Source organism: Sminthopsis crassicaudata, chromosome 6 (genome assembly GCF_048593235.1).
Source record: "Sminthopsis crassicaudata isolate SCR6 chromosome 6, ASM4859323v1, whole genome shotgun sequence".
NCBI classification, from domain to species: Eukaryota; Metazoa; Chordata; class Mammalia; order Dasyuromorphia; family Dasyuridae; genus Sminthopsis; species Sminthopsis crassicaudata.
Genome location: NC_133622.1, coordinates 171859175 through 171884811, shown reverse-complemented (window position 1 = coordinate 171884811; position 25637 = coordinate 171859175).

The window sequence follows — 25637 nt, the reverse complement described above, 5'->3', positions numbered from 1 at the left end:
GTATTCAATAATGTATTCCAATTCATTTTTGGCCACAAATTCCTTCATTCTCCATAGATCTGAGAGGTGAAAGATCCTTTATTCATCTAATATGCTTATAATTATCACTCTTTATATCTAAATTATGAACCCATTTAATTCTTATCTTGGTATAGGGTGTTAGATGTGGATCAATGACTAATTTTTGGCATATTCATTTTCAATTTTACCAGGAAATTTTGTCAAATAGTGAGTTCTTATCCCACAAGCTAGGGTCTTTGGGTTTGTCAAACACTAGATTACTATAGTTATTGACTATTGTATCTTGTGAACCTAACCTATTCCACTGATTGACAACTCTATTTCTTAGTCTATACCAAATGGTTTTGATGACTCTTTTATAATATAGTTTTAGGTCTGGTACAGCTAGGCCACCTTCATATGCACTTTTTTCATTAATTCTCTTGCAATTCTTGACATTTTGTTATGACTTTTGTTATAATTTTTTCTAGTTTTGTAAAATATTTTTGCCAGTTTGATTGGTATAGCACTGAATAAGTAGATTAATTTAGGTGATATTGTAATTTTTATTATATTAGTTTCAGGCTAAGCATGGAACACTTGATATTTTTCCAACTGACTAAATCTTACTTTATCTGTGTGGAAAATGTTTTGTAATTGTGTTCTTATTGTTCCTGATTTGCCTTGGTAGGCAGACTCCCAAATATTTTATATTATCTACAGTTATTTTAAATGGAATTTCTTTTTGTACCTTTTGCTGCTGGATTTTATTGGTATATAAAAATACTGATGAGTGATGTGGATTTATTTTGTATCTTACAACTTTGCTAATGTTATGAATTGTTTCTTTAGTAGTTTTTAGTTGATTCCCTAGGATTCTCTAAGTATACCATCATATCATCTATAAAGAGTGATAATTTGGTTTTGTTATTACCTACTCTAATTCCTTTAATTTCTTTTTCTTCTCTTATTGCCAAATCTAACATTCCTAATACAATACTGAATAATAATGATAATAGTGGGCAATCTTGTTTCACCCCTAATCTTATTGGGAATAATTCTAATTTATCCCCACTACATATGAAGCTTTTTGATGATTTTAAATACACATTATTGATCATTTTAAGAAAAACTCCTTTTATTCCTATACTCTTTATTGCTTTTAATAGGAATAGGTATTGGATTTTGTCAAAAGATTTTTCTTCAACTATTGATATAATGATATAATTTTTGTTAGTTTAATTATTGATACAGTCAATTATGCTAATAGTTGTCTAATATTGAATCAGCCCTGAATTAGTTCTGGACTGGCAGAAGCCATGAATATTGGGAGTGCAATAAATTACCAGCAGAAGATAATTTCAAAAATCACCAGAGAAAGTCTGTTTCAAACAGAAACAGAAGGAGGTGGACCAAGTGCAAGCAAGCTGAACACAGATGCCAGCTCATACAGCACAGAGACTGAGCAGTGCAGACTCTGCAGGATGGTGCAGATTGCATGTGGCAAAGAATCTATGGGGAGGAATCTACAGCAGTGTTGGCTACTCTGACCTGGTTGCAAGCCAGTAAATCAGGAGAGAAGTTATAAAACATCCAACACAAACACAGAAGTAAATAGCGAACCTTAAAACACCAGAATCTCATGGGACCTACTCACGCCCACCCATCACTGGGAGTGAGTCAGCACAGATTCAATGTGGATACTGTCTCTTGTTGAGAAAGCTTGGAAAACCTCCCCTGCCCTAAAAGCAGAATTTAGCATTTTTTTAATTAGTAAAAAAGCAAAGAGAACTCAGACCATAAAGAGTTTTTATGGTGTAAGAGAAGAACAAATTTTAAACCTTGAGGAGACTAAAAGCAGATCAACTCAAGATGAAGCAGCAAAAGATGATATAAGCAGGTCACCATCACACAAAGCTTTCCCAGAAAAAAATTAAAAAGGATCTTAAAAGAGAGCTAGAAGAAAAATGGGAAAAGGAAATGAAAACTTTTAAAGAGCATTTGGAAAAGACATATAACTCATTAAAATAAAGATTTGATAAAGTGAAAAAAGAAAACAACTCCCAGAAATACAGAATTTGTGAAACAGAAAAAGAAAATAACTCCTTAAAAACAATTTGTGAAATGGAAAAAAAAATTCTGATGATTTATTTCTTATGAAAAGACCAGAGCTAAACAAAAAATTTGACATAAAAATATATTCCTCAAAAGAAGCATAAAAAAGTAAAAAAAAAAGAACTCTTGAGAATTGTATTTCTCTTATGAGTATATATAGAGATTACATGTATAATCTGATTTTACTGTTATAATATAAAAAAGAAACTAGATATAGAAAGGGGGTTGTACCAGAAAAAAGGAAAGTGGAGGTAAAATGAGATAAATTACATTTCAGGAAGAGGCAAAGAAAACCTATTATAATTGAGGAGAAGAAGGGAGGATAGTAAACATTGTGTGAATCTTACTCTCATCAGATTTGGCTCAAAGAAAGAATATTAGACATATCTAGTTTCACCCAGAAACTTCCTCACTTTATAGGAAATTTGGAGGGGAAAGACAAAAAGGGAAGGGGTTGGCTAAAAAGAAGGAAAAACAGAAATAGTATAAGGTATAACAAAAAAAGGTATAAGAAAGGGGGAGGAATTATAAAGGGGGAAGGCTGCTTGAGGCAAATGGTGCTTATAAATAAAATACTGGGGAGAAGAAAAAAGGGGAAAGGGAAAGAGAAAAGTATAATTTGGAGTTAATAAGATGAAAAGAAATACAGAATTACTAGTTTTAACCATAAATGTGAATGGAGTGAACTCTCCCATAAAGCATAAATAGAGAGCAGACTGAATTAAAAGCCAGAATCCTACAACATATTGTTTACAAGAAACACATTTAAAGCAGAGTGATACATAGAGAGTAAAGGTAAAAGATTAGAGTAGCATCTCTCATGCTTCAGGTGAAGTAAAAAAAAAAGCAGGAAAAGCCATCCTGATCTCAGATCAAGCAAAAGCAAAAATTGATCTAATTAAAATAGATAAAGAAAGAAACTATATCTTGCTAAAGGGTACCATAAGTAATGAAGCAATATCAATATTAAACATATTTGCACCAAGTGATGTAGTGTCTAAATTCCTAAAGGAGAAGTTAAGAGAGTTGCAAGAAAAAAATAGACAGCAAAACTATAATAGTAGGAGATCTCAACCTTGCTCTCTCAGGACTAAATAAATCAACCACAAAATAAATAAGGAAATAGTTAAAGACATAAATAGAATACTAGAAAAGTTGGGTGTGATAAATCTTTGAAGAAAATTGAACAGAGATAGAAAAAAGTAAACATTCTTCTTAGCAGCTCATGGAACCTAAATAAAAATTGACCATATATTAGGACATAAAGACCTCAAAATCAAATGCAAAACGGCAGAAATAGTATACTTTTTTTTTTTCAGATCATGATGCAATAAAAACAACTTTCAATAAAAGGCCAAGGGAAAATGGATCAAAAAGTAATGGGAAACTAAATAATCTCATCCTAAAGAATGAATGAGTGAAACAGCAAATCATAGACACATCAATAATTTCATCTAAGAGAATGACAATAATGAGACAACATACCAAAATTTGTGGGACGCAACCAAAGAGGTAATAAGGGAAAATTTTATATCTCTAGATGCTTACATACATGACCTCTAAATAACAACAAAATTCATTTGGAAGAACAAAAGGTCAAGAATTTCAAGGGAATTAATGGGGAAAAATAGCCAATGAAAGTGGCTTAGCTGTACCAGATCTAAAACTATATTATAAAGCAGTGGTCATCAAAACCATTTGGTACTGGCTAAGAAATAGACTAGTTGATCAATGGAATAGGTTAGGTTCATAGAACAAAATAGTCAATGACTACAGCAATCTAGTGTTTGACAAACCCAAAGATCTCAGCTATTAGGATAAGAATTCACGAATTGACAAAAATTGCTGGGAAAATTGGAAACCAGCATGGCAGAAACTAGTCATTGACCCACACTTAACACGGTATACCAAGATAAGGTGGGGGAAGAGAAGGGATAATTTGGAACAGAGGGCTTTGCAAGGATCAATGTTGAAAAATTACTAGTGCGTATGTTTTGTAAATAAAAAGCTTTAATAAAAAAATCTAAGAAACAACAACAACAACAACAACAACAACAAAAACAAAACAAAACAAAACAAAACAAACAAACAAAAACAAAGTCTTTAGCTTCTATTTTCCCTGTTCTACTTTTTAATGTGTGATTTTCTTCAGTTATCTTTTGTATCTCTTTTTCCATTTGGTTTATTCTACTGTTTAAGAAGCTGTTTCATTCAGACATTTTTTTCCTTCCTTTTCCAAGCTGTTTACTCTGCCATGCATACCTTTCATGTCTTTTCTCATTTTTTCTTCTACCTCTCTTATTTGCCTTTTGAAGTATTTTATGAGCATTTCCAAGAAGGCTCTTTGGTGTTGATACCAATTTATGTAACTTTGATATTTCTTTTGTGGGCATTCTGTCCCCCTTTGAGTTTGTGTTTTGGTCTGCCCTATCACCATGGTAACTTTCTATGGTCAAGATTTGTAATATTCTTTTCTAAAATGTAATGTTCTCTGTTGGGGTTTTCTTGTGATCTCTGGAGACAGCCTTCGTTTCAGTTGAGTAATCACCACACAAATAGCCAGGGGTTAAAGTCCAAATCCTTTATTGTCTCTTTCCTAGTCTTGTCTCCTTTCCTGTGGCCTGGTTAGCTTTCTTATAGTCCAGATCCTTTATTATCTCTTTTCTGGGACTGGGCAGCTTTCTAGAGAGTCTCAGTCTGGCCTTGATTCCGAGAGCTTGAGCTCCCGCCTGCCTTCTCTGGCTTCTGAATCTCCCTGACTGAATCCTGGCTGAGGCTCCAAAAGCTTCTAGTGAGCTTATCTTTTCTGGCCCTGAAAACGTCTTGCTTATATGCTGTACACTGAGTACACACCAATTATTCTATCACTAGGAAACCATAATTTGTTGTAGGATTAAATCAATGCTAAACTAGATTTAACCATTGTTTCCTCAAGTCCACTTAGCATCTTGTTTCAAGTTCTGGCCCATAACATCTTGTTGTAGGATTAAATCAATTATACCAGACCACACTAAATTAAATAACTATCGTCTCTATCAATCCCACTAACTTAGTACCTTGCAAGAATCCTTTGTTTCAAATTCAGAGTTCTCACTCATAGCAAAGCTTCTTTTCTGTTTTTTCTTTATTTTTTTCCTTTTCTTTTTTATTTTTGTTTTTAAGGTAGAGTTCTGCTCCTGGAGTAAAAAGGGTGTTGTCCCAAGCTTTCTGTGTAACTTTGAGCCTTGGTTTTAAGCACAATAATCCCTTGTAGGGGTGACTTTGCATGCTCTGAACAGAAAAGAGCCTCTTTTCTCAGTTTTCCTGCTGAACTGGGATCAGAAGCTGCCCCAGTGATTTGGTCCTCAACTGAATCAGGACTGAAGGTCTTAGTTGCTAATTTGCTATGATTAAACCCCTCTCGCTGGCTTTTTCAAAGTCTATTACACCTGGACTGAACAGCCTTTTCACTCCAGTGAGACTGACATTTCTGGAAGTTTTTTCAGTTTATCTCGACTTGAAAAGTGGTTTCATTCCATCAGAATCTGTTCACAGGTTTGGGTCCCTATGTTTTGTCAGAGAAATTGAGAGAATTTGTGTAGCTTCCTGACTTTACTCTGCCATCTTGGCTTCATCCCTAGAACACAACTTATTTTCTTCATTGAGTTTTTGTACCACTTTTTTCACATTCGGTCAATTTTGCCATTTAAGCAGTTTCTTTCTTCAGTGAATATTTGAATTAATGATGTTCAAGAAAACAAAAAAAAATAAAAATAAAGGAAAAAAAAACATGCTTCCATCTGCAACTTGAGTTCATAATTTCTTTGTCTGTAGGTAGATAACTTTTTTATTGTGAGTCCTTTGGAATTGTGGATTATAGTATTAAGCAGGGTTGCTAAATCCTTAATGGTTGGTTATATTTACAATATTAACATTACTCTGTTTACTGTTCTACTAGTTCTATTCACTTCACTTGTATGTGCTTTTATCCACTCATATAGTTTCCTAAAACAGCTAAGTGATGTAGTGGATAGAATTCCAGATCAGAATCAGGAAAATCTGAGTTCAAACCTAATCTCAGACATGAGTTGTGTCACCTATAATACTATTTGTCTCATTTGATGAAGAAAAAATTAGTAAAACACTCCAGTGTCTTTGCCAAGAAAACTCCAAATGTGATCCCAAAGAGGTGGATGTGACTGAACAACAACAAATATTTCTTTATTTCTTATAGTACTATAATATAACAGCATATTAATTTACTCTAACTCCTTTCCTCCTTCCCTCCTTTTATCCTCCTTCTCTTTTGCTTCTTTTCTCTTTCTTTCCACCTTTCTCTATTCTTTCTTTAATTCTGTCTCCTTCTGTTTCTGTCTCTATGTCTGTCCCTGCATATGTCTCTTTTTCTCTGTCTCTAATGTATCACTTTTTATTCTGGTGTTAGTTTCAGATTGGTTAAAGCACAGATGGATAGCACATGGAAAATAAGAAGAAAACCAAAGAAGAAAATCAATGAAACCAGATTATTTGTTACCACCCCCTTTAAGAAGTTTCTTCCCTAAAATGACAATAGACAGCTCAGATGTTTTATCACTCCTCATTAAAATGCTGAGAAATAATGAGAAAAAAAGCTTGAGTATTTTCCTAGAATAAGTTGTTATTATTTAAAAGGCTTTGAGACTTAAAGGACTTTCTGGAACTGGAGAAAATTAGGCATCAAACTACTACTATAGTCTTTCTTCATTATCCAATTTATTAAAGCCACATATTAAGCTTCTACTATGAAACAGGAATAAAATTGTGTTTAGGGAAATCAAAAACCAAAATAAAGAAGTTTCTGCTTTTCAGGCCTTTGCATCAGTCCAGTAGATGTTAATAATAGAGCTCAATTTTCAGTCAGGAAGACTTGAGTTTTATTTCTGATTCTCCTACTTATATAATGCAAAAGATTTTAATCTCTGTCTTGCTTTTTTCCTCTTTAAAATGAGGATAATAACACAACTCTACTCAACATCATTTTCCTTCTCTTTAAAATGGAAGTAAAAATAACGCCTATCTTATTGAGTTACTGTGAGGATTCAAATCACATAACACATAAAACACTTTGTAGAGTTAAAACAAAAATTGTTATTATTTTTCTCCTGGAAAGAAAAAAAACACAATTCTACCAATAAGTATATAAAAAATTATAGACAGAGATATTAGTATCAGAGACTCCTGAGTGAGAAAATTCCCTCCACTAATGTTCGTCTGCAGTTGATAATCTCAAAAAGCTTCCCAGAACCCCAAAAGATTAAATAATGATGTAATTTTGTGACAGGAAAATTATTAATAAATCAAATGAGGAGAAGAATCAGAAAAGACATATAGGAGATGATATGAGTTATGCTTTCAAGGGAACTATGTTTTACAAGAGATGGAGGTAGAGAAAGAGAAAATTCCACACCAGATTATGCAAAAGTACAAGACAAAGAAATGCCATGTACAGGATATAGCAAGGAAGATTGTCTGATTGGCTAGAAGTACATAACAGGAAAATGTGATTACAAAGCAGAGTACAATCTCCTATATTTCTCTCTCTCCATTTCTCTCATTATTTTTTAGCATCTTAGTGGATAGGCAGAGATATGTATGACACATCTGAGCCATCTATTGCCCTTTAGGACATTGAATAATGTGACATTGTCCTGATTATACTAATTTCATTTTTATGTTTGTCATCAAAATTGTTCAGTTTTATATTAATATTATTGTATAAATTATTCTTATGAATCTATTTACTTAATTATACATCCATTCATACAAACTTCTCAATGTTTCTTTGAAACCATAGATTTCTTGTTTCTTACAGTACAGTAGTATTCTATCACATTTATATTTCCATAATTTGCTCACTGCTCACTTGATGGCACTCTTTTTATTTCTGGTTATTTTGCCACTACAAAAAGAACTGTTCTAAATATTTTTGCATATAAAGGTCTTTTCCTTTTTGTTTTTGTTTTTTGTTTTTGTTTTTGTTTTTGTTTGTTTTTTTAAATCTCTTTGGAGTATAGATCTACTTGGGGAATAACTATAAGTCAAAGGGCATGCACTGTTCAGTAAATTTCTATGTATAATCCTGAACTGCTTTTTATAATATTTCAAAACCACTTATTTGTCCTTATAATGGTCCATTAATGTATCTGTTTTCTCATAGTCTGTCCAAAATTTCCTTTTTATTCTAAGTTTATTTATTTTTAACACATATTGGTTTATGAATTATGGGAGAGAAAAATCAGAGCAAAAGGGAAAAACCATAGGAGAGATAAAAAAAAAAAAACAGAAAAAAAGAAGTGAACATAACATGTGTTAATTTACATTCAGTTTTCTTATTTCTTTTTCTTGATCTGGATAGCATTTTCTGTCCAAAGTCTATTGAAATTGCTTTGGATCACTGAATTTCTGAGAAGAATCAAGCCTTTCATAGTTGATCATTGTACATTCTTGCTGTTATTGTGTACAATGTATTCTTGGTTCTGTTTGTTTTGGTCAGCATCAGTTCATGCCAACCTTTCCAGACCTTTCTATAATCAGCTTGTACATCATGTTTTAAGAAACAATAATATTCCATTATGTTCATGTACCACAACTTGTTCAGCCATTCCCCAATTGACGGATATCAACTTTTCCAGTTCTTTGCTACCACAAAAGAAAGGGCTGCTAAAAACATTTTTGCACGAGGGTCCTTTTCCTTCCTTTATGATTTCCTTGGGATTTAGACCCAATAATAGTACTTCTGGATCAAAGGGTATGCAGAGTTTTATAGCCCTTTGAGCATCATTCCAGATTGCTCTCCAGAATGGTTGTATCATTTCACAACTCCACCAAAACAATGCACAAGTGTCTCAATTTTCCCACAACCCCATCTAACATTTATCATTATCTTTTCTTCTCAATTAGATAATTTGAAAGATGTGAGGTGGCATCTCAGTGTTGTTTTAATTTGCAATTTTCTAATCAATAGTGATATAGATAATTTTTTCATATAACTATAAATTTTGTCATTTCAATATTGCCTGTTCATCTCTGCTGACCGTTTATCAGTTGGGGAATGACTTGTATTTTTATAAATTTGATATAATTCTGTAGGTATTTTGAAAATGAGATCTTTATCAGAAACACTGTTTGTAAAGATTTTTTCCCCAGCTTTGTACTTCCCTTTTAATCTTGTTTCTATTGGTTTTATTTGTGCAAAACCTTTTTAGTTTAGTCTCTTTAATTTTGGTAATAAATTGTTCACTTTTCCAAAGATCTGATAGGTAAATTATTCCTTGTTTTTCTAATTGGTTTATGGTGTCCTCCTTTATGTCCAAATTCTATATCCATTTTGACCTTATTTTGGTATGGGGTGTGATGTGTAGGTCTATAATGAGTTTCTGACATATTTTCTAGTTTTCCCAGCAATTTTTGTGAAATAGTGAGTTCTTACTCCAGAAGTTGTAGTTTGTGGGTTTATCAAATAATAGATTGCTATAGGCCTTAATTATTGTGTTGTATATATCTAATCTATTTGATTGAACAAGTAGACCAATGAGGGCAGAATTGTCATTTGTATTATATTAGCTCAGTCTAACCCTGAACAATTGATATTTTCCCAATTGTTCAGATCTAATTTTATTTTTGTGAGAAATGTTTTATAACTGTGTTCATATAGTTTTTGGGTTTGTCTTGGGAGGCAGACCCCAGAGTATTTTATTTTGTCTACAGTAATTTTAAATAGAATTTCTCTTTCTAGCTCTTGTGGATGGGATGTTTCAGTAATATACAGAAATGCTGATGATTTGTGTGGGTTTATTTTATGTTCTGCAACTTTGCTACAGCTGTGAATTGTTTCTAGCAGGTTTTTGGATGATTTTCTAAGATTCTCTAAGTATATCATCATATCATCATCAAAGAGTGATAGTTTTATTTCCTCATTGCCTATTCTAATTCCTTTAATTTCTTTTTCTTTTCTTACTACTAAAGCCAAAATCTGTAGTACAATGCTGAATAATAGTGGTGATAATTGGCATCCTTGTTTCATTCCTGATCTTATTGGGAATGCATCCAGTTTCTCTGCTTACAAATAATATTTCTGTAACTTTCAGATAGATACTGCTTAATTTTAAGGAAAGCTTCCTTTATCCCTATGCTCTATAGTGTTTTGAATAGGAAAGGGTGCCATATTTTGTCAAAAGCTTTTTCTATATCTATCGACATTATCATATGATTACTCTTGGTTTTATTATTGATACATTCAATGATAGTAATAATTTTCCTGATATTGAACCAGCCCTGCATTACTGGTATAAATCCCACTTGGTCTGTTCAAATTTTTTTTACCTTTTTTTTTTCTATCATTCCTTTTCATATGAATGTGAGAACCATCTCAAAATTCCTGAGGTCTATCTATAGATTTGATAATTCTTCCCTGAAGGCATCAATGTGATCTTTAAATTTCATTCATGTCAAAATAGAATATGCAGTGACTTAATAAAGATCCATTTTTAACATACCCACTTGCAAGAAAAGTTTGTTTTTAACAAAGTTTTTAATTAATATTTCTTTTTGTTTTTGCTTTTACATCATAGTAATTTCTGAATAGGCATACACCATGGGGAAGAGGGGTCTTCACTTATAACCAAGGGAATACAATTAAGCAAAACCAACTGAGAAAGAAGGAAAAACACACACACACACACATCTTACATGCCTCTGCATTCATGATCCCTTGGGGAAGAGTTTTTTAAAGTATTGTTTGAGACTTTTTATTCCAAATAGCACTTCTTAGAAACACAGTCAAAAATAAAATGTTTTAGAATAATTTGATTGAATCTTATTATTTTCTTTGTCATTGTGTGCAATGCCTAATATGGAATTAACTAGAAATGTTCTTTCAGCAAGTAAAAGAAAATTATGGCTTCATCTCTCATTAGCTTATCTCTGGTTCATGAGACGATATTTAAAAGTCAATATAGCTTATCACTAAATGGTCTCACAATTTGAGATCACCAATATATCAGTAACATTCACACAATATTCATGGTATTTAGAACTTAAAGGGAGTTATATAGAAAACAGAACACAGTCCTTGCCCTTAAAGAATTTGAGATTTAACAGGAGATGTCACAAAAAATGAAATCTTGCCCAATTTTAGAGATAGGTCCACATTCTGACATTATCTTCATGTGCAGATAGTTTTCATTTTGCATAAGTGGACTGGTCCATAGACATCTATATAGAATGATTTTTACATAGTATAAATTTGTCCTTATCCACCCTATATAACTGTTATATAGGTTAAATTCCTGATATTGAACCAGTCCTGCATTATCCTATTAACCTATATAACTTATATAACATTTATACCTATATAACAGTTATATATAAAATAATGAGTAATAAAATTACAAAAGTAATAAATATAAAAATACAGACATATTAATATTGCACAACAATGATAAACAGAGTTATGAAATGAAAGGTAATGTTAATGATAAATAGATACCACACTAAACAGTAATGTTAACACAGGTGTCCAGTGTGTTGCTACACTCTAATTCTCTCCCTTCAAACTTTATCACTGGTGGTTGACTGTGAAACTTTTTGAATGAAACTATTGAAAGAGAGTAACTCTCTTTCTCCCCTTGTACTTCTGATGATAGCAACCAATATTATCCTTAACTAGTCTTTCAGAATTCTTTATATAAAGTTGCATTTGGATGATGCAAATTTACCTAAAAAGAGAATTTTATATAATTCCAATTCCTAGATATATCTCATTCCTCTCCCAGTTAATAACCAGTCACCTTTTTGTCTCCATAATTTTGAACTGCTTGTTATTTTTTCAATACTGTACCTTCCTTACATTCCACTCGAATATAATGGTGTGTTCCAGCCTGTCAACTTCCTGATCTATATTATTCCTGATCATCTACTTTCTTTGTGACTGGCAGTAAAATACTGATGGTTGAGAAAGTTGTGAAAACTTGCTGTTTGAATCCATTGTAAATTGATGCCATATAATTCCAAACTGGACCTTCACTGCTACACACAGTCCCAAATTTTCTCATTAATTTGCTTACAAGTTTGATAATACTTCTTTTAAACCTTCTCTTCTTTCTTGAAGTCTCCTTAAGATTCATTGAGTTTCTCCTTTCCCTCATCACTAGTCTTGAAAAGCAATTCTTGTCATGGAACCTTTCTTATTTAACCATCACAGAACTGGAAGTCATCAATATTTGTAGCCTCTCAGAACTAAAGGATTTTCAGAACAATAAATAAGCTTTGATTTTAACTTAAAATCTTCTGTCTTACCCAATACATATTAGACACTTTAAATACAAGTGGAGATTTTTCTTTCTTAGAAATATAGGCCTCCTTTTCTGGAATAAGTTTATTTCATTCACATTAAAAATTTGATCAGTGATGTAAATATACAAACATGCTTTACAACTGTCGATAACATTAATGTAAGATATATAAACAAAAATAATAATCATACAATACATAAACTATATGTACATGTCAAGAAACCACTTATATCATATAGACTATGTACAAATATTTAGTATATATTTTACATATATACAGTACACTAAATAATACAGTATACCCAATAATCTCTCTCAATATCGTTTTGGCATTGGCACTTATGTCAGAAACATTTTTGCATCTGTGAGCTTGTGTATATGTGCATATATACAGATATAAGCATGCATATATACCAGTATATGTCTACATATGGTTCATATTTTATATATTTTATACTTATACACATATATGCAAGGTATTCATATATAGGCATGCACACAAGCACAAGCATATTTATATGCATACAGATATGTATATTCACATATGTCTATATATATATATGTATATATATATATATATATATATATATGAATGTCAATAGATAAAGATATGAATATGTGAATATGGCTACATAAGTTGCTGTTGTGTTCCAGGAAAGTATGTTTAGGAGAGACTACAAAGGGTAAGGAAAAATAGATAATAAAGGATAGGAAAACTTTCAAAAGACTGATGGTGATTTTTAAAAATGCATTTACTACTTTTGATATAAGAATGTCATTTATCAGACTTTTTCAGATTGTATGGTTTCTTTGTAGTTTAGCTAAAGATTAGAGGTAATCAACTAATCTATCTAAAAGACTTTATTAAGGGTTAAATAATTTCTAGGCAGTAGATCACTACTAAGAATTCAAAAGACAAGACATCCCCCAAGGTCAAGAAAGCTGTGGAATAGTGAAGGCAATTGATGGAGATGTATCCAGCTCTATATAATATCTAAATATTGCAGTGCCTTGTGGATTCATGGTGAAGAAGCTTTTCTTGCTTACATGCATACACATTTCATTGGTAACTACTGCTCTGGAATTCTGAAAACATACTAAAGGATCAACCATTTCACCTCACTGCTTTCATTCCTGCTTGTGTAAGAAACACATTCTGAATTCTGGAGAATTGATGTTGGAGTGGCCTTTCCCACAGTAGGATGGTACATGTTATCATGATCTCTTATTCAAGTCCAAATTTAGGAAGGGACTATGACTTCTTTGTTTCTTCTTTACTTTGTACAGGACTTTATGAGATCTCAAAAAATAGTTAATATCTTTCCATATACCCAAATATCAGGAAACCAGCTACTGGACAATTGTGGAGACAACTGTTGCAGAGAAAAGTATCCTGAGAACAATGAAAAAATAATAAAGTACAAAGGCAGAAAAAATAGAAAGATAACTGGTCCATGTGTAGCTAGTTTGTAGTAACTGGGTAATAGTGCCTGAGTAACTATTAAAACAACATTAAGACCCAGTGATTAAGCTATATGAATATAAAATAATCACAGAAAATAGAGATAATATACAAAAATAAGCAAAAATCTCTTGGAAAAATAAATTGGAAAAAATCAAAAGAGGAAAAAAGAGAACTACATGGCTTCTCAAGGGAAACATATTAAATATTTAAAGAAAATATAATTCTAATATTATATAATTTATTTTAAAAATTAAAAGAAAGGCTCTACTAAATCACTCATATGATTTAAAAAAATCACTTTTATACCTAATCCAGGAGAGTCAAACCAAAGAAAAAAACAAAGACCAAAATCCTTAATGAACCTAAAAACAAAGATTTAAAAAATAACATTTGTAAAGAGACTATAGTATGATATCATAAACATTATGTATTGTTTTTATTAAATCTTTTTATTTACAAAACATATGCATGGATAATTTTTTCAAAATTTATCTTTGCAAAATCCTCTGTTGCAAATTGCCCCCTTCTTCTCCCTACCCCTCCCCTAGATGGCAGGTAGTCAAATACATGTTAAAGATATTAAAATATATGTTAAATCCAATATATGTATACATATTTATACAGTTATCTTGCTGCACAAGAAAAACCAGATCAATAAGGGGAAAAAAAAACAAAAAAGAAAACAAAACCCAAGCAAACAACAACAGAAAGAGTGAGAATGCTATGTTGTGGTCCATAATCAGTTCCCACTGCTCTCTCTCTCTGGGTGTAGATGACTCTCTCCATCACTGAACAATTGGAACTGGTTTGAATCATCTCATTGTTGAAGAGAGCCATGTCCATCAGAATTGATCATCGTATAGTTTTCTTGTTGCCATGTATAATGATCTCCTGGTTCTTCTCATTTCACTTAGCATTAGTTCATGTAAGTCTCTTTAGACCTCTCTGAAATCATCCTATTGATGATTTCTTACAGAATAATAATATTCCCTAACATTCATATATCATAATTTATTCAGCTATTCTCCAATTGATAGGCATCCATTCAATTTCCAGTTTCTTGCCACTACAAAAAGTGCTGCCAGAAACATTTTTGCATATATTAGTCCCTTTCCCTCCTTTAAGATCTTTTTGGGATATAAGCCCAGTAGAAACACTGCTGGATCAAAAGATATTCACAGTTTGATAAGTTTTTGAGCATAATCCTAAATTTCTTCAGAATGGTTGGATCCATTAACAATTCCACCAACAATGGATAAGTATTCCAGTTTACCCACATCCCCTCCAACATTCATCATTATCTTTTCCTATCATATTAGCCAAACTGAGAGGTGTGTAGTGGAATTTCAGAGTAATCTTAATTTTAATTTCTCTGATCAATAATGATTAGGAACACCTTTTCATATGAATAGAAATATTTCAATTTCTTCATCTGAAAATTGTCTGTTCATATCCTTTGACCATTTATCACTTGGAAAATGGCTTGAATTCTTATAAATTTGAGCCAATTCTCTATATATTTTGGAATTGAAGTCTTTATCAGAACCTTTAACTGTAAATATGTTTCAGCAGTTTATTGTTTCCCTTCTAATCTTATCTGCATTAGTTTTGTTTGTACAAAAGGTTTTCAATTTGATATAATCAAAATTATCTATTTTGTGATCAATAATGATCTCTAGTTCTTCTTTGGTCACAAATTCCTTCCTTCTCCACAGGTCTGTTTTTCTAATTTGTTTATAATATCATTCTTTATGTCTAGATCATGAAGCCATTTCAACCTTATATTGGTATACAGTGTTATGTATGGGTCAATGCATAGTTTCTGCCATACTAGTTTCCAATTTTCCCAGGAGTTTTTGTCAAATAGTGAATTCTTATCCCAAAAACTAGGGTCTTTGCATTTGCCAAACACTAGATTTATATAGTTACTGAATATTTTGTCCTGTGAACCTAACCTATTCCACTGATCAACTAATCTATTTCTTGGTCAATACCAAATGGTTTTGGTGACTGCTACTTTATAATATAGTTTAAGATCTGTTACAGCTAGGCCATCTTCATTTTTTTTCCTTTTCATTAATTTCCTTGAAACTCTCGACTTTTCTTCTTCCAGATGAATTTTGTTGTTATTTTTTCTTTCAGTAAAATAGTTTCTTGAGAATTTGATTGGCATAGCACTAAATAAATTGATTAGTTTAGGGAGTATTGTCATCTTTATTATATTCACTCGACTTATCCAAGAGCACTTGATATTTTTCCAGTTGTTTAGATTTGATTTTAGTTGTGTAGAAAATGTTTTATAGTTTTGCTCATATAGTTCCTTTCCATCAATACCTGTGAAAAAGTTTTAAAAATCTTATTCAGACTTCAGATTAATGATGATAATCTAGGAATATGTTTTTTCTTTTTTGTTTTTATTTCTGTTACTGTTGCTATTTGATATCTGCAGGGACTCTATTACTTAAGACTCTAATTACCATCTCAAAAATTTTTTTTGGTGGAAAACATGTAGGAATACTATTGCAAAATTTTGAAACCCCCAGATCAAAGAGAAACTTTTGCAAAAAACAAGAAAAAAACAATTCATAGATGCTGGAGCTAAAATTAGAACCATACAGCTTCAGTAAAAGATTGCAGGTCCTGGAATCTTATCTACTGACAATCAAAAAAAGATGACCAGTGGCCAAAACTATCATCTATATCATTGAATGAGAAAAAAAAGACATTCAAGTAAATTGCAGATTTTCAGGATTTTCTATAAAACTAACCTGAACTTAATAGAAGATTTAACATAAAAGATACAATATCAAATGTAATTTCAAAGAACTCAACATGAATAAATTGTTTATTTGTTTACATAGGAAATATATCATATATTTAAGATTGATATCAACAATGGAGTATATCAAAAGAAAGATTGGGTCAGAGTTAAAGGAAAAATAGTAATCATGTTATAAAAGTGAAGTGCAGAGGAAGAATAGACACAAAGGCATTAGACAGGGGAGGAGGTTTCATAGTTCTGAAAACCTACTCACAATCAGGAATGGCTTAATAGGCAATGCTACAATGAAGGACGTAGCACCTTCCAAAATCTATAAAGACATAAGGAGGGAGAGATGGATGACAGGGGAAGAAAAGGATGAGGGAATAATAAAAGAGAAGGAGCCATGGGTAGGTAGGGGGAAGTTAAATAATAGCAATATTATACAAAGAGAAATTCCATTCAAAATAATTGTTGATACCATAAAATATTTGGGAATCTATCTACCAAAGGAAAGTCAGGGATTATAGGAGCAAAATTATAAAACACTTTCCATACAAATAAAGTCAGATGTAAATAATTTGAAAAATATTAAATGCTCCTGGATAGGCCAAGTGAATATAATAAAGATGACAACACTCCCTAAACTAATTTATTTATTTAGTGCTACACCAATCAGACTCCTAAGAGTTTTATTGACCTAGAAAAAATAGAAAAAATTCATATGGAAGAACAAAAGGTCTAGAATTTCAAGGGAATTAATGAAAAAAAAATCTAATGAAGATGGCCTAGCTGTACCTGATCTAAAATTATATTATAAAGCAGTGGTCACCAAAACTATTTGATAGTGGCTAAGAAATAAATAGGTTGATCAGTGGAATAAGTTAGGTTCATAGGACAAAATAGTCAATAACTATAGCAATCTAGTTTGACAAACCCAAAGATCCCAACTTTTGGGATAAGAATCCATTATTTGACAAAAACTGCTGGGAAAACTGGAAATTAGTATGGCAGAAATTAGGCATGGACCCCTACTTAACACTGTACACCAAGATAAGATCAAAATGGGTCCATGATTTAGGCATAAAGAATGAGATTATAAATAAATGAGAGGAACATAGGATAGTTTACCTCTTAGACTTGTGGAGGTGGAAGGAATTTGTGACCAAAGATGAACTAGAGATTATTATTGATCACAAAATAGATAATTTTGATTATATCAAATTAAAAAGCCTTTGTACAAACAAAACTAATGCAAACAAGATTAGAAGTGAAGCAACAAACTGGAAAAACATTTTTAAAGTTAAAGGTTCTGATAAAAGCCTCATTTCCAAAATATATAGAGAATTGACTCTAATTTATAAGAAATCAAACCATTCTTCAAGTGATAAATGGTCAAAGGATATAAACAATTTTCAGATGAAATTGAAACTATTTCCACTCATATGAAAGTGTTCCAAATCACTATTGATCAGAAAAATGCAAATTAAGACAACTCTGATATACCACTACACACCTGTCAGATTGGCTAAGATGACAGGAAAAAATAATGATAAATTTTGGAGGGAATTGTGGGAAATGTGGGAAAACTAGGACACTGATGCATTGTTGGTGGAGTTGTGAATGAATCCAACCATTCTGGGGAATAATCTGGAATTATGCCCCCATAATTATCAATCTGTGCATACCCTTTGATCCAGTAGTGTTATTACTGGGCTTATATCCCAAAGCTACAAAAAAAAAAAAAAAAAAAAAAAAAAAAAGAAAAGAAAAAGGAAAAAAGAAACACTGTAAAGATTTTTTTGCAGCTTTGTAATTCCTTTTTAATCTTCTTTCTGTTGGTTTTGTTTGTGCAAAGCCTTTTTAATTTAATGAAATTAAAGGTTTCCATGTCTTCATATAGTTTATTGGTCATAAATTCCTCCCCTCTCCAAAGATCTGATAGTTAAATTATCCCTTGCTTTTTTATGGTGTACTCTTTATGCCTGAATCATGTACCCATTTTCACTTTATTTTGGTTTGGGATAGGAGATGTAAGTCTATGCCAAGTTTCTGACTAGTTATTTTCCAGATTTCCAGGCAATTTTTAGTCAAAGAGTGGGTTCTTATTCCAGAAGCTGGAGTTTGGGGGTTTATCTAATACTAGACTAATATTGGCCTTGTTATTTTGTCATGTGTATCTAATATTTTCCCCTGATGCACTATTCTATTTCTTAGCCAGTACCAAATTGTTTTGATAACTGCTGCTTTATAATATATTTTTATGTTTGATACTGTTAAGTTACCATTCATTGTATTAAAAAACTGATTCCTTTGATATTCTTGACTTTTTGTTCTTCCAAATGAATTTTGTTATTTTTCTAGTTCCATAAAATATTTTTGGCAGTTTTATGGTATGGCACAGAACAAATAGACCAATTTGGCAGAATAGTAATTTTTATTATATTAGCTTTCTCTACTCATGAGCAGTTGATATTTTTCAAATTGTTTGGATCTGGCTTTATTTCTGTGAAAAGTGTTTTGTAACTGTGTACATATAATTCTTAGGTTTGTCTTGGCAGGAAGATCCTCAAATATTTTAATTTATCTATAGTTGTTTTAAGTGGAATTTATATCTCTTCCTGAGGAGCTTTGGCAGTAATATATAGAAATGATGATTATTTGTTTGGGTTTATTTTATATCCTGCAACTTTGTTAAAGCTGTAACTTGTTTCCAGTAGGATTTTGGATGATTTCTAGGATTCTCTAAGTATATCATCATATCATCATCAAAGAGTGATAGTTTTATTTCTTCATTGCATATTCTAATTCCTTTAATTTCTTTTTTTCTTATTGATAAAGCCAACATTTATAATACAATGTTGAATAATAATCGTGATAATGGGCTTCCTTGTTTCACCCCTGATCTTATGGAAAATGCATCCAGCTTCTCTCCCTTACAAACAACACTTGTGGTAGATTTTTAGATAAATACTACTTATTTTAAGGAAAGCTTCCTTTATCCCTATTCTCTCTAGCATATTGAATGGGAAAGGGTGCTGTATTTTGTCAAAAGCTTTTTGTGCCTCTATTGAGATTATCATATAATTTCTGTTGGTTTTATTTTTTCAATATGGTTAAACTTGGTAATAACTTTCCTTTTATTGAACCAGCTCTGCATTCCTAGTATAAATCAATTTGGTCTTAGTGTATTAATTTGTTGATAAATTAGTATAATCACTTGGCTAATATTTTATTTGAAATTTTTGCATCAATGTTCATTAGAAAGATTGAACTACAATTTTCTTTCTATTTTGGCTTTTCTTGGTTTAGGTATCAGTACCATATTTATGTCAAAGAGGAATTTGACAAGACTTCTTAACTTTTTCCCCAAATATTTTACGTAGTATTGGAATTAATTGTTCTTTAAATGTATCATAAATGTACTTATGAATCCATCTGGTCCTGGAAAGTTTTTTTTTTTCCTTCATGATGTCATTAATGGCTTGTGAATTTCTTTTTCTAAAATTGGATTATTTAAGTAATTTGCTTCCTCTGTTAAGCTGGGCAATTTATATTTTTCTTTCTTTCTTTTTTAATAGTTTTTATTTACCAGATATATGCATGGGTAATTTTACAACATTAACAATTGCCAAACATTTTGTTCTAATATTTCCCCTCCTTACCCCCCCTCCCAGATGGCAGGTTGACCAATACATGTTAAACATGTTAAAGTATAAATTAAATACAATATATGTATAAATGTCCAAACAGTTGTTTTGTTGTACAAAAAGAATCAGACTTTGAAATAGTATACAATTAGCCTGTGAAGGAAATCAAAAATGCAGGTAGACAAAAATAGAGGGATTGGGAATTCTATGTAGTGGTTCATAGTCACCTCCCAGAGTTCTTTCGCTGGATGTAGCTGGTTCAGTTCATTACTGCTCTATTGGAACTGATTTGGTTCATCTCATTGTTGAAGATGGGCACGTCCATCAGAATTGATCATCATATAGTATTGTTGTTGAAGTACACAATGATCTCCTGGTCCTGCTCAGCATCAGATCATATAAGTGTCTCCAGGCCTTTCTGAAATCATCCTGTTGGTCATTTCTTATAGAACGATAATATTCCATAATATTCATATACCACAATATATTCAGCCATTCTCCAATTGATGGGCATCCACTTAGTTTCCAGTTTCTGGCCACTGCAAAGAGGGCTGCCACAAACATTCTTGCACATATAGGTCCCTTTCCCTTCTTTAAGATCTCTTTGGGATATAAACCTAGTAGTAACACTGCTGGATCAAAGGGTATGCACAGTTTGATAATTTTTTGAGCATAGTTCCAAATTGCTCTCCAGAATGGCTGGATGTATTCAAAATATCACCATCAATATATCAGTGTCCCTGTTTTCCCACATCCCCTCCATCATTGCACATTATCTTTCCCTGTCATTCTAGCCAATCTGACAGGTATGTAATGGTTGTCTTAATTTGCATTTTTCTGATTAATAATGACTTGGAGCATCTTTTCATATGGCTAGAAATAATTTCAATTTCATCTGAGAATTTTCTATTCCTATCCTTTGAACATTTATCAATTGGAGAATGGATTAATTTCTTATAAATTAGAGTCAATTCTCTATATATTTTGGAAATGAGGCCTTTATTGGAACCTTTGACTGTAAAAATGTTTTCCCAGTTTATTGTTTCCCTTCTAATTTTATCTGCATTAGTTTTGTTTGTTCAAAAAATTTTCAATTTGACTTAACCAAAGTTTTCTACACTGTGATCAGTAATGATGTCTAGTTCTTCTTTGTACATAAATTCATTCCTCTTCCACAGGTCTGAGAGGTAAACTATCCTATGTTCCTCTAATTTATTAATAATCTCATTCTTTATGCCTGGATCATGAACCCGTGTTGACCTGATTTTGGTGTTTGGTGGTAAGTGTGGGTCAATGCCTAGTTTCTGCCATATTAATTTCCAATTTTCCCAGCAGTTTTTGTCAAACATTGAGTTCTTATCCCAAAAGCTGGGGTCCTTAGGTTTATCAATACTAGATTATTAAAGTTATTGATTATTTTATCCTTTGGACCTAACCTATTCCACCGATCAACTAGTCTATTTCGTAACCAATACCAAATGGCTTTGGTAACCACTGCTTTATAATATAATTTTAGATCTGGTACAGCTAGGCCACCTTCATTTGATTTTTTTTTTCTTTAATTCCCTTTAAAGTCTTGAGTTTTTGTTCTTCCAGATAATTTTTGTTGTTATTTTTTCTAGGTCATTAAAATTTTTTTGGGGGGAATCTGATTGGTATAGCACTAAATAAATAGATTCATTTAGGTAGTATTGTCATCTTTATTATATTTACTCGTCCTATCCAAGAGCATTTAATATTTTTGCGATTGGTTAGATCAGAATTACTTTGTGTGGAAAGTGTTTTGTTGTTTTGCTCACATACATTCTGATTTTCCCTTGGCAGATAGATTCCTAAATATTTTATATTATTGGTATTACTTAAAATGGAATTTCTCTTTGTAACTCTTTGTAATTATTTGTAACTTTGTAATATTTGTAACTTTGTAATTATTGTAACTGTTGGATTTTGTTAGTGGTATATATGTGGGTTGATTTATGTGGATTTATTTTGTATCCTGCAACTTTGCTAAAGGTGTGGATTAATTCTAATAGCTTTTTAATAGAATCTTTGGGGTTCTCTATGTATACCACCATATCATCAGCAATTTGGTTTCCTCATTACCTACTCTAATTCCTTTAATCTCTTTCTGCACTTTTATTGCCAAAGCTAGCATTTCTAATACAATATTGAATAGTAATGGTGATAGTGGGAAACCTTGTTTCACTCCTGATCTTAATGGGAATGGTTGCAGTTTATCCCCATTACATATGATGCTTGCTGATGGTTTTAAATAGATGCTACTGATTATTTTAAGGAAAAGTCCATTTATTCCTATACTTTCAAGTGTTTTTAATAGGAATGGAGGGTGGATTTTATCAAATGCTTTTTCTGTGTCTACTGAGATGATCATATGATTTTTGTTAATTTGGCCAATTATACTGGTAGTTTTCCTAATACTGAACCAGCCCTGTATTCCTAGTGTAAATCCTACTTGATCATGATGTATTATCCTGGGGATGATTTTCTGTATTTTTTTTTGCTTATATCTTATTTAAGATTTTAGCATCAGTATTCATTAGGGAGATTTATCTATAGTTTTCTTTCTCCATTTTCAACCTATATGGTTTGGATATCATGTCTGTGTCATAAAAGGAATTTGGTAGGACTCCTTCATTCCTTATTTTTTCAAATAGTTTATATACCATTGGGGCTAATTGTTCATTGAATGTTTTGTAGAATTCACATGTAAATCCATGTGGTCCTGGAGATTTTTTCTTAGTGAGTTGATTAATAGCTTGTTCTATTTCTTTTTCTGAAATGGAACTATTTAAACAATTTGCTTCCTCTTCTGTTAATGTGGGAAGCCTATATTTTTGGAGGAGTCATCCATTTCATTTAGGTTACCAAATTTATTGGGATAAATTTGGGCAAAATAACTCCTCATTATTTCTCTAATTTCCTCTTCATTGGTGGAAATTTCCCCCTTTTCATTTTTAAGACTAACAATTTGATTTTCCTCTCTCTTTTTTCTAATCAGTTTTACCAAAGGTTTATCTATTTTATTGTATTTTTCATAAAACCAACTCTTAGTTTTATTTATTAGTTCAATAGCATTTTTACTTTCAATATTATTAATTTCTCTTTTTAATTTTAGAATTTCAAGTTTAGTATTTGATGGGGGGGGTTTTAATTGATCTTTTTCTAGCTTTTTAAGTTGCAAGCCCAATTCATTGCTTTTCTCTTTATCTATTTTGTTTAAGTAAACTTCTGAAGATATAAAATTTCCCCTTATTACTGCTTTGGCTTCATCCCACAAATTTTGGTATGATGTCTCATCCTTGTCTTGAATGAAATTATTAATTGTGTCTATAATTTGCTGTCTCACCCAATCATTCCTTAAGATGAGATTATTTAGTTTCCAATTATTTTTTGATCTATTTACCCCTAACGTTTTGTTGAATGTAGTTTTTATTGCATTGTGATCTGAAAAGAAAGCCTTTACTATTTCTGCCTTCCTGCATTTAATTTTGAGATCTTTATGTCCTAATATATGGTCAGTTTTTGTATAGATTCCATGAACTGCTGAGAAGAAAGTATACTCCTTTTTGTCATCATTCAGTTTTCTCCAAAGATCTATCATACCTAATTTTCCTAATATTCTATTTACCTCTTTAATTTCTTTCTTGTTTTGTGGTTTGATTTATCTAACTCTGAGAGTGCAAGGTTGAGATCTCCCACTATTATAGTTTTGTTGTCTATTTCTTCTTGCAACTCTTTTAACTTCTATTTAGGAAGTTAGATATTATAGCACTTAGTGCATATATATTTAGCATTCATATTGCTTCATTGTCTATGCTACTCTTTAGCAAGATATAGTTTCCTTCCTTATCTCTTTTGATTAGATAAATTTTTGCTTTTGCTTGATCTGAGATAAAGATGGCTACCCCTGCTTTTTTGACGTCACCTGAAGCATAATAGATTCTTCTCCAGCCTTTTACCTTTACTCTGTATGTATCTCCCTGCTTTAAATGTATTTCCTATAAACAAAATTTTGTAGGTTTCTGACTTTTGATCCAGTCTGCTATCCATCTCCGCTTAATGGGACATTTCATCCCATCCACATTTACAGTTAAAATTACTAATTCTGTATTTCCTGCTATCATGTTTTCCCCAGATTATGCAATTCTGTATTTCCTGCTATCACATTTTCCCCATATTATGCTTTTTTCCCTTGCCCCCTGGACTTTTTCCCCAGTATTAAAATTATGAGTCCCACTTGCTTTACACAGCCCTCCCTCTTTAGTATCCCTTTCTCCTCCCATTAAATCCCTTTCCCTTTCTTGTACCCTTCCCTTATTACTTTTTTTCCTTTTCCCTATTCCTCTCCCCCTTTTTAATGAGGTGAGAGAGAATTTTCTGTGAAATAAATGTCAATGATTTTCTCTTTGAGCCAATTCTGATGAGAGTAAGATTCACACAATGTTCCTCCCCCTCTCTAACTTCTCTCAGATATGATTTGTTGTCTTTGCCTCTTTGTGGGATGTAGTTTCCCTATTTTTATCTCCCCTTTTCCATTATTCCACTATCCTCTTTCCATTTAATTATACATGTAGCCTTAATGTATATCTACAACAGAAATACAGTTCTCAAGAGTTCCTTTTATCTTTTTCTACTTTGCTTGAGTCCTATGGTTGGAGATCAGTTTTTTTTTTTTTGTTTTTTTTAGATCTGGTTTTTTCCTTAGGAACAAATTTCATTAAATGTCCATCTTCTTCCATGGAAGAAAATGTGACACCTAGCTGGGCAGTTTATTCTTGGCTGCATTCCAAGTTCTTTTGCCTTTTGAAATACCAGATTCTAGTCCCTTTGAATCTTTAATGTATAGGCAGCCAGATCTCGAGTGAAGCTTATTGCGGCACCTTGGTATTTGAATTATTTTTTCCTGGCTGCTTGTAATATTTTTCCCTTAGTCTGATAGTTCTAAAATTTGGCCACAACATTCCATGGAGTTTTTTTTTAGGTCTTTTTCAGAAGGTTTTTGATGAATTCTTTCAATGCCTATTTTACCTTCTGGTTTTATTACCTCTGGGCAGTTCTCTTTGATGATTTCCTGTAAAATAGTATCTAGGCTCTTTTTTTCATCATAATTTTTGGGATGTCCAATAATCCTCAGATTATCTCTCCTAGATCTATTTTCCAGATCTGTCATTTTTCCAAGTAGATATTTGACATTTTTCTCCAGTTTTTTATTTTTTTGGTTTTGCTTGACTGATTCTTGGAGTCTCAATGAATCATTCATTTCTATTTGCTCAGTTCTGATTTTTAATGAGTTATTTTCTTCATTAGCTTTTTAA